The sequence below is a fragment of the Gossypium arboreum genome, chromosome 2 (assembly GCF_025698485.1).
Source record: "Gossypium arboreum isolate Shixiya-1 chromosome 2, ASM2569848v2, whole genome shotgun sequence".
Lineage (NCBI taxonomy): Eukaryota > Viridiplantae > Streptophyta > Magnoliopsida > Malvales > Malvaceae > Gossypium > Gossypium arboreum.
In genome coordinates, this window is record NC_069071.1 from 56,428,591 (window position 1) to 56,434,910 (window position 6,320).

The 6,320-nt window shown below is 37.1% G+C and overlaps 1 non-coding gene across 1 annotated transcript; it reads left to right on the forward strand.

Moving 5' to 3' along the window:
- The first annotated feature begins 1,206 nt into the window (after positions 1 to 1,206).
- LOC128289926 (small nucleolar RNA R71) lies at positions 1,207 to 1,313 on the forward strand. The gene has a single exon (XR_008279567.1). It is a non-coding gene; the product is annotated as a small nucleolar RNA R71 (small nucleolar RNA).
- Positions 1,314 to 6,320: the final 5,007 nt, after the last annotated feature.

The window sequence follows — 6,320 nt, forward strand, 5'->3', positions numbered from 1 at the left end:
TATGGCATGACATTGATACTAGCCCTTAAATCAGCCAAAGCATTATTTACAACTAGGCTACCAATTAAATAGGGAATCATAAAACTCCCTGGATATTTTAATTTGTGGGCCAGCTTATTCTATAGTATGGCTGAGCAAACTGCATTTAATTCCACATGCAACGCCTCATCCAACTTCCGTTTATTTGTTAAAAGCTCCTTTAAGAATTTGACTGCGTTTGGCATCTGTGAAAGAGCTTGAATAAATGGTAAGTTAATATGTAACTTCTTTAATAATTTAAGGAATTTACTGAATTTTTCTTCTGTGCGGTCTTTCCTTGTAGCGTTTGGGTATGGCACATGAGGTTTGTACTCTTTACTTACCGGTTTCTGGTCATTGTGGTCCACCTCACCCTTACCTTTACTTACCACAGTTTCTTGCCTCTGTTTTGGTTCAGGTGCAACTAACTCTTCCTCATCTTGAATGGTAATTGCATTGATTTGCTCCCTTGGGTTAGATTCAGTGTTTCCCGGCAGGCTACCTTGTGGTTGTTCAGGTATCAATTTAGCGAGCTAACCTATCTGAGTTTTGAGCCCTTGGATCGAAACTTGTTGATTTTTAATTGTTGTCTCGGTATTCTAAAAATGAGTTTCTGACACCAAGATGAATCTTGTTAGTATCTCCTCAAGGTTTGGCTTTTTCTCTTGTTGGTAGGGTGGTTGTTGGACGCCTAGAGGTGGTGGTGGTCGTTGATTTCCTTGGCCTCCCCATGAGAAATTTGGGTGGTTTCTCCAACCTTCATTGTAAGTATTACTATAAGGATTATTTTGAGATTGAGGATTATTACCCATGTAATTTAACTGCTTGTTCTCCATGTTGTGGCCATAGGGTGGGTAATCTGGATTGCTCGGTCCACCTCCACTTGCTTCGCACTGCATTACTGGGTGAACCTGTGAAGAACTAAGAAAACCGTCAATTTTCTTATTCAAGAGTTTTACCTAATTAGAGAGCATGGTGACCGAATCGACGTTATAAACGCCGACTGTTTTTGTTGGCTTTGTCCTCATGACTTGCCACTGATAATTATTCAGTTACATCTCTTCTATAAATTCATAAGCATCTTCAAGTGTCTTATTATTGATAGTTCCGCCAGCGGCTGCGTCGATCATCTTTTGAGTCGAAGGATTCAGGCCATTATGAAATGTTTGAACCTATAGCCAGAGTGGTAACCCATGGTGAGGGCATCTTCTTAAGAGGTCCTTATATCTCTTCCATGCATCGTAGAGTGTTTCTAAATCCATCTGAACAAAAGAAGAGATATCATTACATAATTTAGCCGTTTTAGCTGGCGAAAAATATTTTAATAAAAACTTTTTGGTCATTTTTTCCCAAGTAGTGATTGATCCTCGTGGTAACAAATTCAACCACTATTTAGCTTTGTTTTTCAATGAAAAAGGGAATAACTGAAGGCGAATGGCGTCATCAGAAATGCCATTAATTTTAAATGTATCACATAGCTCCAAAAATTTTTCCAAGTGAGCGTTAGGATCTTTGTCCTGCAAACAATCAAACTGAACAAATTGCTGTATCATTTAAATTGTGTTAGGTTTCAGTTCAAAAGTATTTGCAGCTATAGCAGGTCTAACTATCTCGATTCAGTTCCTATTAAAGAAGGTTTAGCATAATCATACATAGTGCGTGGAGCAGGATTCTGATTAGCAGCAATCACAGGAGGTAGTGGATTTTCTTGGTTTTCAGCCATCTCCTCGGTTGTGGTTGAAGTATCATCCTCTTACTCTTCATTTGTGCATCGTAAGATTTGCCTTATTTATCTTTGGTTTTTGCAAACTGTGCGATCGATCTCACTAGAAAACAGTAATGGTCCCGATGGGTTTTTTCTAGTCATACACTATAAAAACCTGCCAGGAACGAAGAAAAGAAAAATTAGAAAAGAAAATAAAAATTTAAATTCCAAATAAAGTAGAATGGCTAAAGTAATACAAATTGAGTGTTCCTAATATCTAGTTCCCCGGCAACGGCACCAAAAACTTGATACGTGATATTCGCTACAGGTTTTAAATATTTATAATTAATCGTTCTTGAAACTAACTATTATCACGATGAAGGCAAGTGTACCTATCGAACAGTAGTATAGCTTTAGCAAGACCAGATTGTCGAACCCAAATGAACCAAGAGTACTAGTAATTACCTTCTTTTTATTATCTAGCCTAAAAATTAAGGGATTTGGTTATCTAAACTAATTAATAAACTAAGAATGCATAGAAAAAAAATTTGGGAAAATACTTTTTAGAAAATTCGATTGATTAAGACAATACCTAAGGAAAAATCCACCTAGACTTCACTTGTTATTTGACTCTGAATCAGACGATTTATTCATTTAACTTGATCCATAGAAATCCCTAAGTTATATTATTTTCTCTCTCGAGAATAACGTCTAACCCTAGGTTTATTAATTGAAATCTCTTTCTAATTAACACCTAGTGTTGCATTAACTCAATCTATGGATCCCCTTATTAGGTTTCACCCTAATCCAAAAAAATCTTATCACCCTATCTCTAGACGTTCAATCAACTCCGCTTAATTATGACAAATTTACTCTTAGACAGGGTCTATTCCTCCTCTGAATAAGAGCATTAACTTGAATCAATATCCTGGAATATTAAAACAAGAATTAAGAACACATAATTAAGAACAAGTCAAATATTTATCATATGATTCAAATAATAATAACAAGATCCGTCTTAGGTTTCATTCCCCTTAGGTATTTAGGGGGTTTAGTTCATAATTATAGAAGAAATCATCTCATAAGTATAATGAATAAAAAACATAAAGAAAACCTAAAACCCCTGAATGGAAATTGAAGGGAGATCTTCAGTCTTGATGATGAATCCGTCTTCTGAGATGGACTAATCGGCTTCCCTTGAGTAATTCCTTGCCTCCTACTTAGCGTCTCCTTCCTAAGTGCCTCCTCAGGTGTTTAAATAGGATTTAGAATGTCTAAGAGCCCTCAAAATTGGCCTTTTTCGAATAGGATTATACTTGGGCTCGGCAAGGACACGCCCTTGTGACACGCCCATGTGCGATTACTCCAGCCCGTGGTCAAGGCTATTGAATAGGCACGGGCGTGTAGTCTACCTGTATAAGTCGTGCTTTGATCCTGCCAAAGGGACACGACCGTGAGACAGACCCATGTGAGCAAGTCCAGGCCGTGTTGATTTCCCATGTGGGTCCATTCTCTCCGTTTTCGGCCCGTTTCTCGCTCTTTTTACTCTCTTATGCTCACCTAAGTATAAAACATGAAATTAAAGAAGTAGGAGCATCGAATTCACCAAATCTAAGGAGAAACCATCCATAAATGTGCTAAGCAAGGGATAAAAACATGTATAAATTACGGTTTATCAGTCCTCTCATTTGAAAGCCCATGATACAATCTTTCCAAAAATGTAAAAATCAATAAGAAAATCATCAAGATCACTTACATTATGAGAGGAATAAGTTGCTGCAAATTTTTAGCTTTCAAACCTCTAAGTTTGCTGATATTTTCGATGGAGAGAAAAGATGGAGAAGTAAAAAAATAATAGATAGGCCTTAGGCATTATTTTGTCACCCAATCATGACATCACTTACCTAAACTTTTGACTATTTGTTTCCCTTCATATCATGACCGGCCAGCTTGTTTAAAAGGGTCTAAGTGCCCTTTTAAAGACCCCCAATTTACATTTTCTAGCTATTTAACACATTTGGGCACTAAAATGTGACTTTTGTCTTTTATGCGATTTAGTCCTTTTTCAAAATCGGCTCCAAACATCAAAATTAACTCACCACATTTTTCATGCACTAATATATTCATGCTATAACTTCATAATAGTAATAAAAATTATTTTCCCAACTTTGAATTTGTGGTCCTGAGACCACTGTTCTGACTAGGCCCTAAATCGGGCTGTTACACCTATGGTTGTGTCCCTCACATGGCTGAGACACACAGCCGTGTCTCTGCCCGTGTGTTTACTACTGGGCATTCTATTTTACATAATTAGAATTCAGGGGACACACGGCCGAATCACACGCCCATGGGGCAGTCCGTGTGTCACTCATGGCCAAGACACATGCCCGTGTGTCTAACCGTGTGGAAAAATTCTAGGCTATTTTCCAAGCCATTTGCCACCCTTATTCACTCACAAACTTAAACACACTTCATGGATAAAATATGTCTATAATGTCACATGATACATACTCAACCTATCATGCCTTGTTATAGCATTCAACACCAATGTCACTTTTTCCTATCATTATAAACCTACCTTTAAATTTCACATTAGTATCACATTTATTATTATCCACATTAATGATATTTCATTCATTAAACATGCATACCATCCATCACATTCATTAATATGAACAACCACATCAAGCATAACACATTTGTATGCATGTATGAATAATTAGGGTTACAACCTAATAATCAATATAAGCCACCTCTCATGGCCATATACAAAATAATCATAATACTTTCATGAGCCAACACATTTGGCTATTTAATATGACACATAACAAAATAACCAAGTCCCTAGACATGCCATATTGAAAATGTTGAGACTAACAATACCCAAAATATCTAATTGATAGTGTGATCGAAAACTCTGACGTCCTCCAATCGCCGAGCTAACTTGGTGACACTATAAGACAAGGAAAAGAAGGGGGGTAAGCTTTAAAGCTTAATAAGTTCACATGCAAATAGAATGCAACTTAAACAAACATTAACCATACATTTAGCATAATAAACATAGTCTTGTATTTTTATCAAATCTCTTAAACTTAATCTTCATATATATATTCTTACCCCAAGTTCATCATATCTTATGGTATTCTCATGAGTTCGATGTACATACCTGTGCCACTTGCACATAATAGCTTACTTTCTCGTCTTTGATGCAATCATTAAGATTATTCATTGATGTTTTCTTGAACTACCCGTTGAACACTCGGAATACAGTCGGATATATCGAAAATCTTGTACCTAAGTGCCTCATATGTACCCAAGGCTACCTCATATCTTATATCACATGTTGCTCGCTTTTGAGTTACTCATAGTTCTACTCACACAAGCTATCAGGTATCCGCAACACATGTCAGACTACCTTGCCATCGGTAGTATATACAAGACCAGTACCCGGACCACCATAACATGTGTGACATAAATCATGAACTCAGATCACAACTCATGGATTCAGATCACATAACTTCCTAGTGACATGTCAATTGTATCTTAAACTATTCCTTAGGTTCATACGGGATTCTTCAATACCACCTCTCTGTCGAACTTGCTCATAATGTTGATTTCAATACTCATAGCACCAATCACAAACTTATGGAATAATCAAAGCATAATACATAATAAAATTTAGGCATCAAACACATGATACAATATTACATTAAATATATAAATACTTACCATACATGCAATATTAAAAGCATTTAATGTATGGTACTGTAACACCCTTTACCCGTATCCCAAGCCGGAACAGGGTTTGAGGCATTACCAGACTTACGTCATAACATTTAAACACATTCGAATCATACGTTTTGCATATAATTTAAAACCTTTATCATTCACAATCATATTGTCCCTTACTAGGCTCATCACAGCCTTAAAACATGCTCGGAAGAGGTTCGGGACTAAACCGATGACATTTGAAACCTTTTGGAAACTTAGAAAATTTTCATCTTTTGCAGGGGTCACACATCCGTGTACCCTGGCCGTGTGCCTCACACGGGCACCAGACACACCCATGTAATCCAGTCGTGCTAAAACAGAGTATACATACTGACTTTCACCCACGGCCAATAGACACGCCTGTGTGCTATGGCCGTGGGTGAAAGACACACCCATGTGTCTTAACCGTGCGGTCATAGGAGGTTACTACTTTGCATACACGGCCACAAGGCATGCCCGTGTGCCCTGGCCATGTGGCACAATGCAGGCTTGGTTTAAGCTAAAATTACCATCCCTTTTTGGGTGATTCCTACAAGCAACATAAAACAACATTTATACTAGAATTTTCAGCCAATTCCATGTTTAAAACATGCTTTACTATAACTAAATCATCATTATTCAATAACTTATTCAAATCCATAGCAAAACTAAGCACAAACATATCATTTTCTAGCCAACTCTCATGGCATAACATATATACATATCAAAACTTAAATACATAAACATTCTAGCTTGTACATCACATATACCAAGCCCCAAAGTGTAAAAATACCAAAAATCAATAGCAGGATAGTGTGATGCAATCTCTGTTGACTTCCAACCCAGC